General features: G+C 37.9%; 1 long non-coding RNA gene across 2 annotated transcripts in view; it reads right to left on the minus strand.

Annotated features, from left to right (window-relative positions):
- The window catches only part of LOC144287834 (uncharacterized), a 34,291-nt gene that overhangs the window by 12,098 nt on the left and 8,774 nt on the right, over nt 1-13,419 (minus strand). The window contains exon 3 of one of the 2 annotated variants that reach the window (XR_013355592.1): nt 8,972-9,073. This is a non-coding gene — a long non-coding RNA (uncharacterized LOC144287834). Of the gene's footprint in view, nt 1-1,578; nt 3,591-8,971; nt 9,074-13,419 lie in introns of those variants that run through there. The other variant, XR_013355591.1, reaches the window with a different exon arrangement.

A 13,419-nucleotide genomic window follows, 5' to 3' on the forward strand; every position in this document is an offset into this window, starting at 1 on the left:
AGAGAAGTCATGTGGGACTGAGTCAGTAGAATTTACCAGAAATCTGTCCCCTGGTGTGCTAGGGATAGTAATTTATGGGACAGGGTCTTGCTCTAGTATTCCACTATGAAACTGCCCAACGAAACTATCACTTCTGGGTGCTGCTGATCGTCATATGCTGAAGGAGATGGACATGAAGAAGAGCCTGCCAGGAGAGCACCAGAATGAGAAAAGAATAGCTCTTTCTCCTGCAATGTGTCTTCAGTACCTTTTATTGACAAAGTTTAGCACTATGCCAGCTGTCAGGGAAAAATACTTAAAAGAATGAGCTTCATTTTTTGCAGAAGAGTCAATGAAAGGTAAATTTGGAGCTGAAGGGCATAGTTGATCAGTGGACAAATCTGGAGTTGTCAGGAGTATTCCTCTCTGGATGCTACAAAAACTAGCCCAGGCAACTTTGGGCTCCTTAATGCAGGGGACAAGTTGGGGGGAAAAGGAGTTACTGTCACGGTGAATGTAATTTATCCTGATCACCACAAGCCAGAGATAGTAGTTCAAAATGAGGTATGTGGAGAGTGTATACTGAGCCCAGGGAATGCACTAGGGTGTCTCTTTGTGCTTTTATCCCTGTTGATCATGATGAATGGGCAATTATAGCAAATGTAACCCAAATATGATGAGTAAAGGGTCAGACTCTTAAGGGGTGAAGGCCTGGATAATCCTACCAAGCAAATGACGAAGATCAGCTGAAATGCAAGTGGAAAGACAAGAAATCTAGAAAATGTGATGGGGGATCCCTGGGTGGCTCAGCAGTTTAGTGCTTGCCTTCAGGCCAGGGCATGATCCTGGAGTCCCAGGATTGAGTCCCACATCTGGCTGCCTGCATGGAGCCTGCTTCTCCCTCTGCCTGTGTCTCTGCCTCTCTCTCTCTCTCTCTCATGAATAAATAAATAAAATCTTTTTAAAAAACGTGATGGAAGAAAATGATAAATATCAAAAATAAAGGCAGGGGGATCCGTGGGTGGCTCAGCGGTCTAGTGCCTGCCTTTGGCCCAGGGCGCGATCCTAGAGTCCCGGAATCGAGTCCTGCGTCGGGCTCCCGGCATGGAGCCTGCTTCTCCCTCTGCCTGTGTCTCTGCCTCTCTCTCTCTCTCTCTATGTCTATCATGAATAAATAAAATCTTAAAAAAAAAAAAAAAAAAAAAAAACAGAGGCAGGACTACCTGCCTCTGTTTAAATAGGACTGCAACTTATTTCAGTAATCCTGTCATATTGAGTGTGCTGAGGTTGGTGTGCCAGTCATAATTTTATAAGAACTCTATAATGGATTAAGGTTAATGCAGGATACAAGCAAATCTGAGAGGTGCAAAAGGTATGCTGCTGGACATCTTGTGTGCACCATTTTAAATCTTGATGACGCCTCATATTGCAGCCACTTGTGAGGCAAGGAGATCTACATAAACTGACCAGCTTTAGAGAGAATGCAGACAATGTCTCACCTTGGTTCTGTCCTATGTATCTCTCACTTTCTGCCCAAGGAGAATCCAATGGATATCCGTATGAGAGAGAGAGAGAGAGAGAGAGAGAAATATATATATATATATATGCTTTTTTTTCCCCAAGCCTTTACTTAAATTCCAGTTAACAGTGTAATAATAGTTTCACATATAGGATTTAGTGATTCATCACTTACATACAATACCCAGTGTTCATCAACAAGCGCCCTCCTTAATACCCGTGATCCATGAAACCCATTCCCTCACCTATCTCCCCTCCAGCAATCCTCAGTTTGTTCTCTACAGTTAAGAGTCTGCTTTATCGTTTGCTTCTCACTCTCTTTTCCCCTATGCTTATCTGTTATGTTTCTTAAATTCCACATGAGTGAAATCGGATGGTATTTGTTTCTTTGACTGACTTATTTTGCTTAGCATAACACTCTCTAGCTCTATCCATGTCATTGAAATAGCAAGATTTCATTTCTTTTTATGGCTGAGTAATATTCCAGTGCGTGTGTGTGCATGTGTGTGCGTAATATACACACTATATCTTCTTTATCCATCATTTGGGCTCTTTCCATAATTTGGCTATTGTTGATAATGCTGCTGTAAACATCAGGGGACATGTATCCCTTCAAAACAGTATTTTTGTATACTTTGGGTAAATACCTGGTAGTGCAATTGCTGGATCGTAGGGCAGTTCTATTTTTCACTATCTCTGCATTCTCGCTGACATCTTTTGTTTCTTGTATTATTTTAGCCATTTTGACAGGTGTGAGGAGATATCTCAATGTAGTTTTGATTTGTATTTCCCTGATGATGAGTGATGTTGAGCATCTTTTCATGTGTCAGCCATCTGCATGTCTTCTATGGAAAAATGCCTATGCATGTCTTCTGCTCATTTCTTAACTGGATTTCTAATTTTTAAAAATATTGTATTTATTCATTTAGAAAGAGAGTACGAGTGAGCAGGTATAGGAGCAGAGGGGGAGGGAGAAGGGAGAAGGGAGTAGAAAAGAGAACCTGAAGCTAACTCCACACCAATCCCAACCCAGAGCTTGATCCCACAACCATGAGATCGTGACCTGAGCTGAAACCAAGTCAGTCCAACACTTGACTAGGCATCCAAATGCCCCAGGATTATCTGCCTTTTGGATATTGAGTTTGGCAAGTTCTTTATACATTTTGGATACTAACCCTTTATCAGTTATGTCATTTGCAAATATCTTGTCCCATTCCATAGGTTGCCTTTTAATTTATTGTTTCCTTCACTGTGCAGAAACTTTTTATTTTGATGAAGTCCCGACAGTTCTTTTGTTTTTTGTTTCCCTTGATTCATGAGACATATCTAGTAAGAAGTTGCTGTGGCTGATGCTGAGAGCAAAGAAGTTGCTGCCTATGTTCTCCCTCTAGAATTTTGGTGGTATCCTGTCTCATATTTTGGTCTTTTATCCATTTTGAACTTATTTTTGTGTTTGATGTAAGAAAGTGGGCCAGTTTCATTCTTCTGCATGTTGCTGTCCAGTTTTCCCAACACCATCTGTTGCAGAGATTATCTTTTTTCCACTGGATAGTCTTCTCTGCTTTATTGAAGATTAGTTGACCATATAATTGTGGGTCCATTTCTGGCTTTTCTATTCTGTTCCATCAATCTATGTGTCTGTTTTTTGTCAATACCTATATATATATGTGCTATCCAGAAGAGTATGGTGGTTAACACCCTGGAGTGATTTCAGTAAGAAAGGATAATCAATAAGAAAAACAAGTCCCCCTTTTCTTCTCAAGGCAGATGGTTTTGGAAAGCATTTCATAAGGGTACCCCGAGGGTTTCATGGGCTGGAACACTAGGCAACTTTAGTAGTGGCCAATTTTGATTTCACTCCTCTCCCCCTTATTCCTGCTCTGGGAATCATTTCTAAGACAAACTATTTGCCTGTAGGCCTTTGTCTCGGATTTGAGTATCAGGGCAACCCCATTTAAGGTAGAAGGCTCTTCTCCAAAAAGTTGTATAGAAATCCAGGTTCCCTTCACTCTGTTGCTCTCCCAATCCTTGACTTCCACTCTGCTTCTCTGCACAGTCAAAACTGACTCCCCAGCACCAGGTCCATATTTCATCTACAAGATGGGAAAAGAGACAGTGGAATATAAGGACCTTGCTTTAAAGGAAGTGACCTAGAAGCTGCATGTATCACCTGTGTTTACTTATCATTGGCAACAACTTTGTCACTTGGCCACTCCTACTACACAGGAGCCAAGAGTGTCCCGCTAGGCAGTTACGTGCCAGGTAAAACCTTGCTGATCTTGTTCCTAGATGGGGGATAAGAAAACAGATCTGGGGGTGAAATAAACAGTCTATGTCACAAAATTAAATAGAAAATGTAGCAATGTATATTAAGATTTTTCTGAAAATATTCCCTTCACCACTAAGTAAAAATGACTGGGTACTGCAGCATAGAAATAAGCATCATTACTGCCCATGCCTGACACTAATTCTGCCATTTTCCCCAACCAGTGCACACTGTATTTATTTGTCACTTGTTTTTCATTTTCTCTGAATTATCAATGCCCATCTTTTGCCTGTTCATTTCTTAGAGAACTTTATGATGCCTTTTATTATGGTTACTTTTCATATTAAGAATACGAACTCTATTTCCCTTTTATTATTTTGTTTCTTGTTTTTTTGTTTTAAATATTTTCTTTAGTGTAGGGTTTAGATTTTAATTTTGGTTCTGATATTTTCTTAACTACGTATTTTTGGTTGTTATATATAATAATGGCTGTTGGAGGCCTATTTATTTTGTTCCATTGATTTATCTTAATTACTGCCAGAGTTTCTCATTTTATTAGTCTAACTTTATAAAACATTTAGTACCTTGTATATTTTCCCATGTTGTTCACCTTCTTCCCATCTTCACACCTGTTTGTTCTTCCAGATGGATACTGCAATTAGTTTTGCCAGGTCCAGAAGTAAGTTCCACCGAGCTTTTATTGGAGCAGTGTTGGCTCAACAATGCAGTATGGGAAGACTGATATATTGCTGTTTTTCTCATACAGAAACCTGGCTAGCACTGTTTATACCACTTTTTATGAATCACAGTGAAGTTTAAATTTTTCTACCTTTCACTCGCCAGGTCTCCAGATTTTTTTCTAGATATTTTATACTCTTCATACCATTTTGCAGCCTTTAACAATTTTTTTGTAATATGAAAATGTTAATACCTAAGGAAAACCATTGGGTTTATTTTGTGTTAAATTATCTCATGGAAGTCTCTTTATTAGTCCTAGTAATTTTTTTTTAGTCCTAGTAATTTTTCTGATTTTCTTTGGGTTTCCATGGAAGACAATCATTTTGAATGCTGATAATAATGATAATTTTGCCTCCAGTTTTCCAATAGTTAGGCCACTTACTTCTGTGTTCTATTTCATTGAACTTATTAAACACTACCAAAGCAGAGCTAAGTCATAGTGGGGACAACAACTATTTTAATATAGTGTTAAATTTGTTACGTTATTTGCATTATATTTATGTAGGGTTTTTTGCATCTATCATAAGTGAGATTATCCTCTATTTGGTATTTTTCTCAGACTTTAGTGCTAACTTGAAGAAATGAATTAGAAAGTCTTTTACTTTTCCTCTGTCGTTTCAGGGTTTTTAACAGCATTGGAATAGGCTTATCTTCAAAAATTTAAAGTAACTCAATACCCCAAATTCTCTAGGTTCAAAGTCTTTGATGGGAGTAATTATTTCCTTATATTTTAAAGTATTTCTTGGGTATTTATCTATTAACAATATCTGTGCTTTCTGAATCATTTTTGGTAACATATTTTCTCTAGAAAATAATTGACTCTATCAGGATTATCATTTTTTAGCATTAAATCCACATGTAATTTTTACTTTTTTCTTTTAAACTAGAGGTTTAAAATCCAAACCAAAAAATACAATGAAAGCACAGGAAAATTAAAAAAAATAATAATTACTGAAAAGAATCTCACCACTCAGATAACACTGCAACAGGCATTTTTACATATATTTCTCTTAGTCTTTCCAGTGAGAGTACTTTATACAATTCTTTGCCTAGTTTTCATAGGAATTATACTTATTTTTTTCTGATTATAATAGAAATATGGTTATTCTATAAAACTTGGGAAAGGTATAAACTCAAGAAAAAAATTAATTTTTTATAATAAAAAATTATTAAAATTGCCTTAAATTTTTCTGTTCGGCAATAATGTTAATACTTTGCTGCTATTTCCTTAAAAATTTTTAGCATAATTATCATAATGTATAAACTGGTTTGAAAGGCAGTTAAGAGAATGGATTCTAGAACCAGACGCCTAGATTTAAATGCTGGCTCCTCCACTTACCAGTTTTGTGAATGGGGTCTGCCATACAGCTTCCTGCCTCAGTTTCCTCATCTGTAAAATGGGAAGAATAATGATAACAGGTATCTCACAGTGTTATTATTAGGATTAAAGAAATACCCAGGGCTTGACACTTGATAACTAATAATGATAACAGGTATCTCACAGTGTTATTATTAGGATTAAAGAAATACCCAGGGCTTGACACTTGATAACTGTTAGTTACTATCTTTAACTAGACATAAGGACATTTGCAAGCCCTCTCTGAAGGATGAAGAGCTGAATAAATTGTCTAGCAAAATTACTCACTCCACTCAACATAAATTTTAAGGTTACAAAAAATAATTCTTCAAGTTTCTGCACAATGAAATGAAGCACGTTGTATTGCCCTATGCAGTTCTGTAGCAGGGCAGCCTGATTTGTTTATTACTACACTGTTTCAGCAAAGAAACTAAATGAGTAGGAATGGAGTGGCTGTAATTCCCTTGCTGTGGAGGTAAGTTTCAGAGACTAATGAGGCATCAGGTCCTCCCCCCCTCGCCCCCCAGCAGTATCCACTTTATCCCATCACTGAGGATGGGCTATACTCTCATTGTCTCCTGAGTTCGGAGGTTAGAGTCTGTGGTGGCCACAACTCCTATCTCACTCCTCCTGTAACTACCACCTCCTTTTGTCTAATCCACTTGCTCTATTAAATGATTGTAGACCAAACTTTTCCAGAAAGGCTTTCTTAATACCAAAAGTCTCCATTTCCATGTGCATATGTAGCAAGAATGAATTTCAGCTCCAAGTTTAGGGCAGGGAAAGGCTTTTTTTCTATATTGATTTCTGGATATGAGGCCATGTCTGCCACTGCTGGGTTGTCTCTTATTCATGACTGAAGGCCTTTTCCAGCAGGACAGTCATTCAGGCAAGCAGCATCCTTCAGACACTCTTATGCCCCCTTTTTAAATGCACAAGGAATCATTCCGCCTCTCTCATGCCACAATGAGTGCCAAGAAATCTGGTGAGACTTTCTTAGGCCTGTCACCTGAGTGAAGTGGCAAGCCTGGCTGTCAAATTCCCAATATAACTGGTGTTTCTATTACCTCCTACCTGTGCCCAATGCCTACGAAAAGCAGGAGTAAGCCATGGTATTTCTGTACTCCTTGCTCCCTTCAACCCCTGCTGTCCACATTCCATGGATCTTTCCTGGTCTCTACATACAAGAAGTTTTTGACATCATAAATTTAAACCTTTTAACTATTACTTGGGCATGGGTTCATGAGATTAAAAAATCTTTGAAAGACCTTTATTTAATCTCAGATAAAGATGGGGTCAAGACAGATTAGACAACATGCAAACTCCAGGAATTTTGAAACTGAAATAGCTAAGGAAATATGAGATGGTTCAACAAATAGGCAGTTAATTCAGGTGAAGTTAATGAATCTGGTAGAAAATAATCTTGTCCATCATGTTTCAAAAATATACTATTGTTTTAAATAATACTTTTGCCTCTGAGTTTTTCATATGAATGTAAAACATCTAACTGAAACTAAAAATGTGTTGTTTACACCTTGATAGTTCCACAAATACTTAACATTTTGTAAGGATGGGTTAATGATTACTAGACAAAACCCTTACCCATGTGCATATCACTGATGATTGATAAATGATAAATAGATGAAAAGGGAGGAAGGGAGAAAAAAAGAGGGAGGAAGGAAAGGGGAAGGAGACAGAGAAAAGGGAGAAAACGGGAGGAAGGGAGGGGAAGATAGGGAGGGAAGAAGAAAGAGGAGAAAAAGAATTTAGGACTATTCCTGGAACAAAAAACTCCTAAAGATCTAGGAAAAGTAAAGGTCTGCTGTCATTAAGTAAATTTTCTGAAAAACCAGTTTATTCATTTTATCCTGTATGGTCATCTCAGTGGTCAAATTTGCCAGGCAATTGCTTAACTCCACTCGGGTTTACCTTTGCAAACAAAGTTACTGGGTCAACATAAAAAACTCAAACAGTTTCAAAAGTGGGATATTTTGAAAGCATTTGTTTGCTAACACAAATATACCTTATGGTTAACTATTTAGTAGAAATTGATTTCCTCAAATTTGGCCCAATTATTTGATGAGTTTAAGACAAAACAGCGTCAGCAGCACTCAGACTATTAAAACATGGTTAAAGTGTAAAAATCAATCATTGGTCTCAAAATTTTCTTCAAAGTTTTAGTAGCACATGCTGTCTTTAGCATTGTATTTTTAAAAAGTGAGCAAAGGTCAAGACTAAGTCATTCTCAGCTACTTAAAATAATGGCATTATATAACATGTTTATTTAATTTCTGCAATATAACCTCACTAAATCATCAAACTATGACTTTAATGTTTTCCTGCTATTTCTAAGGTTCATCAGTGCTTCCTTATTTCAGATCTATCATCATCCAGAACTGGAAATGCATAAGGAACCTCAAATTTAAATTTGAATTACACAACTGAATAAATGTATTCCGTCCCTTAATTTCTTTTCAATAAATCAAATGAATATAAAGTAATAACCTTATACAAAAAATGAAAATTACTTTTGGATGGCATCCTTTTGGAGACAGACCTAAGGTAAAATGTTACAGCAGGCTTTAAGTACCACCAGGGCTGGATGAGTCTTTAAAATAATAAAATGTGTTTTGGGTCTTTTGATAATTTAATATTCCATCCCCATTTTAAGAGGGCAAAGCCATTTCTATAGTGGTGAAGGTCTCAAATTCTGTATAAGCAAGAAAAATCAGAGATTTATTCCCTGACGGTAGTATCAATCAACTACAACTGAATGGTTTCACTTGGAACTAAACTGCACATTCCATCTTTGGCTGGAGAAATTTGTAAAATACTGGATTCTTCAAATTAAACAAGGAGAAATCTGATCTGATGACCAGATCAGTAAAAACATTTGATTACCTATGTATGCTAAGTTAGATCTGCCCTACTAATTACTTATGTGCTGTAAAGTGTGCCAAATGCACATACTGTATCAATCACTGCCTTCTGAGCTCAGGTAGCAATTACTTTCTTAGTCTTTTATTATCAATTTCTGCTTGTTTTTACTAACTCTTATTTACACATGTGAGATTTATCTCAGAATCACTGACAATCTTCTTGAAGACACCTACCTTTTGGGAAACGGTTATGAATATACTTTCACAAATACTTGTCAGTTCATTAAGCAGCTTACTTCCCAAGGACTACAGTGATCTGATGGAGAACAGCGGTAGCTGAAAGTAAAAAGGAAAGGTAGTGGACCTGATGTCATGGATCCCATCTCCTCAATTACAAAGCCGGAAAACTGGCTGTGAGTTATTCTGCCTGAATCTGCTCTGAACCCTATCACATTATGCCTGGCTAGTAAAGCTCCCAGAAGCCACCAGGTCATGACTGCACTCCATTCAGCCACCCCTGTCAATTTACGCATCACACATAGATGCGCACAGACTAACCTTTCCATTACACACAGCGCTCCTCCCTGCTGCCATACACAGACTTTTTCTACCCTTTACATCAAAGTAAGAAAGAAAGAAGAAAAAAAAGTAAGCAAGCATAATCTTCACACTTTGGACAAAATTTGACATCAGATGAGGATTAAGGATGGTATGGAAATCTATTGTGGTGAACCAGAAAATACGCTGATTGTAAAATAATATTTGGAGGTGATCTTCGATTCTTTCAACAGATATTTACCGAATGCCTTATTTTGCACTTGGGGAATAAAAAACAGAATCTGCTTGTTGTTTTCAAGGAGCACACATGTAACCGTTGTTATTGCCGGGCCAGAGAGCACTAAAGGTGGGCCAGGGCTTACCCTTGAGCATGGCCAAACCACCACCTGCTTCATGTCCAATAGGCTACAAATAAAGCTTGCAGGTTATAAAACTTAAGTATATCTGTTTGAGCCAAAACACAAACTACTTAAAAAAATTTTCTGTGCTAAATTTGTTAAAATTCTCTTGCTTTTGTTTCCTTTGCTTTGTGAGTTGCCTTATTAACACTTCTAGTAAATTCAAAGTTTAGTGGGGTTTTTTTTTTCTGCTAGTATTTGCTCTGAAATAAAAATAACCAAACCTTTTCTGTTCTAATTAACAAAAGACAAATTATTTACCTTCCACCTGTCTTCAATGGCCGATTTCCCAGTTTTTTCTAATTTTGAGATTTTACACTCTAATGATCTCTTTATAGCCTGTTATCTTTACTTCTTAAAGTAGTTCTTTAATATTTACATGTTTAATTGGTTAAATATTTATTTCATTTTTCCATTCTGGAGGTCTTTAATCTGTTGGTAGACTGATGCAGTCTACAATTTTTTTCTAGGATGGGTTTGAGATATATACTATGAGCCCTTTTTATCTGACATCGTTTTACTCAGACAAGAATGCCAACAGGGTAGTTATTGGATTTATGAATAATCATTTTCTGATTGAACCTTTATAAACTGACATTTAAATGCCACACAGGGAAATTCTTAAGATAGTCTGAGTTCTATTTTTCTTTCACTGAATTGCTAAATATATTTTCCTTAATTCATTAACTTAAGTTCAGTCTCAATAAAATCATAATAGGCCTGGGGCTATAGTATTGTCCAAAGGTAGCATAATTTCATGAGGAGGAGACGCATAGTAGGTAGAATAATGAATGGCCTCCAAAAATACCCCCGCCCTAATCCTTGAAACCTGCCAATAGTTTACACGGCAAAGTAAAGTAAAGGCTGCTGATCAGTTAACCTTAGAATAAGATTATTTTGGAATATCTGGGTGGGTTCACTGTCCTTACTTCACAGGAGTCCTTAAAAAAGGAAAAGGGAGGCAGGAGAGGTCAGAGGGAGAATTGAGGACTGAAGTTGTAATAATGTGACATGCAGAGTTGGCCCATGGCTGCTAGATCTGAGATGGAGAAAGGGTCTATGAACCAAGGAATGCTAAGTAGTTTCTAGAAGATAAAAAAGGCAACACATCCTCTTCTACAGCCTCCAGAAATACATCTCCAACACATTAATGTTAACCTTAAGAGACCTGTGCTGAGAACTTTGGCTTATAGAACTCTTAAGAAAATAAATTTGCATTGTGCTTTGAATGGAACAAGTAATAGATGGAGACTCAAGTAGGGTAATGAAGGAAGGCCTCAACAGGAGACATTTAAACTGAGACTTAGAAGCTCAAACAGCCATGCCACGTGCAGGTGAAGGCATCTTAGGCCTGGTAACAAATATCTGCCTCTCTGACATGTGCTCTGACATGTGCTCCACCACCTGAAAATTCTCTCTCCCCCACTCGTCTCACTGAAATCTCACCATTTGAAGGCAGCTGGGATGTATTCCTCCATCCTCAGCATTCTGTTCATAATTATTTTTCCCTCATCCATCCACCACCCCAAGTATCCTGCTTGCTTTGGGAGGTAAAGCAGTCACGGTCACTGCCGATGCCACAAAAGGACCAGGCCTGAACATGATTTTACCTCTCGGATTATTTCAAGTGGATCGGACACCTATATTTGTCCAAGCCAAGCAAAGCTTAACTTGTTTTGAATGTGGGGCAAATGCAGATTTGTTTTTGGCTGGATGTTAACCTGTACTATGATAGCTATTATCTCCAAGGTGGGAAAACTAAAGATAAATTTGCCTAAGTTACTAAAGGGGAAGCTGGTACTCAAACCAGGAAGTTTTCCTCTTAAACACTACTCTAGGGTTCTCAGTAGTTCCTTAAATTTCTCAACCAGCTAGCTGGTACCACGTGGTGACTTCCAACAAGTCTTCAAATTGGAGTCTGCACATTCCTGGGGCCTACAGACAACATGAACTACACAGACATGTGTAGTTTTGAGAAAGCAAAAATTGCCATAGCAGCTTCTGTATGTTGTTCTCTAAAATTAACCTGAGAAGGTACCTGGTTTTCCCTCAGCTTTACTATGAACATTTCCTTACACCACAAACAATATTCTTGAGGCATATTGGCCTTACATGCTTTGTCCTAACGCATCAAAAAGACAATTCAGAATTTCATCAAGGCCCAGTCTATCAGTGTAAGGCTTCTTTGTATTCCTGACACCTTCTGCTAGTCGTGAAACTTAAAAGTTAGAACACCATATGGTATTTTGGTACACACTGTGACATTTTAAGAATGCTAAATTGCTGGATAACCAAAAAATGTGTGTGTGGGGGGGTGGGGGGTGGAGGGGTGGGATCTGAATTTAGAGAACAGAGAAGAGTGATAAAAGAAAATACAAGACAAAGCCTTACTTCATCCAATCAACAAAATCATGTTGAGAACCTGTCACTAAGCACAGTCACATCAAGCTTACCTTACTTGGTACCAGTTTGGCAAGTGCACTCCTTTACCCTGATAGTCTGAATGTCAGTTACTCATTTTGTGAGATCCAAGTTTAACCTTTACTTCCAACATCACCAAAACACTGCCACACAAATGGAACATAGAAGGGAAGGTTTTCTATTTTCCTGAAGCTTCAGACATTTAAGTTTTCATTCTTGCTAGAGGATTACTAGATACTGTGATTTAGTCAGTCTCCTACTCACCAACACTACTTGAATCCCTTCTGCCAGATGTTTGATTGTTAATCATTGTAAAGTACCTTAGTGATAATCTATTACTAGACCTTTCTTAAGTCCAGTATGTCCTTGAAGACCAAGGTCTTTGGTTTTCCCTGTTAACCTCCACTGAACCAGTCTCATTTAAGCAGTCCTATTCACCTGTGGGCATTTCCACTGGTTTATGCAAGACTTACTACTAAGTAAATTCTATGTGCTGAGACAGTTTCAGGTGCTGAATATGTATCAACGAACCACTTTTAAATCCCTACCTTCACAAAGCATCCTAGAAGGGAGTGGGGGCACAGGATTTTAAAAAGAGAAGATGCCAATTCAGGTTCGGGGAAGGGCCTCAGATTCTGCATTTCTAACATGATCCCAAGTGAAACTAAACTACTAGTCTTCTATTAGGAAAAGTGACCTGGAGAAAAAAAATAGAGAATGTAGTTGAGAACTAGTTTGATCTGGTATTTGTGCAGACTAGAAGCAGGATTAAATCACATAGCTGAGAGGGTAGTTTTTCCAAAGAGAAGAGCATGTGCAAAGTTCATAAAGAAAGTCAGACTGGAGTTGAGTGGGGATGAGGGGAGACAGAGCAGTTTAAGGTCTTACACAGAGGATTGAGTGAGCTGGGGGGCTAATTATGTTCTATATTCTAATTAAAAGTCGTCTATACTATTACCACAGTACTGGCAAGGGCAAAGTCAGTTCAGAAACATTCAGAGCATGGAAGAAACTACATCCCTTCCATTTAAAATTCTAAATTATCAAAGAACATCTTGATGTTTGATGGTACAAATTTGACAGTTCTTTGGAGAACTAGAAAATCATTTGCCCAGAGTGACCCATAGACCAGTGTGGCCACTAATTTGAACCCCCAAGGAGATCCACGTCCAGCACAAAGGTAATTACGAAGTTGGTCTAGGACTTGAGCAGAAGAGTTACTATTTACTACATAAAGTTGGAAGAAAGAAAAAGCCTGTGGATTCAGAAACAAATTTAAGGTTGGCACTAGCCAAAAGGTTCATG

This window comes from Canis aureus, chromosome 17 (genome assembly GCF_053574225.1).
Source record: "Canis aureus isolate CA01 chromosome 17, VMU_Caureus_v.1.0, whole genome shotgun sequence".
Classification (NCBI taxonomy): Eukaryota; Metazoa; Chordata; class Mammalia; order Carnivora; family Canidae; genus Canis; species Canis aureus.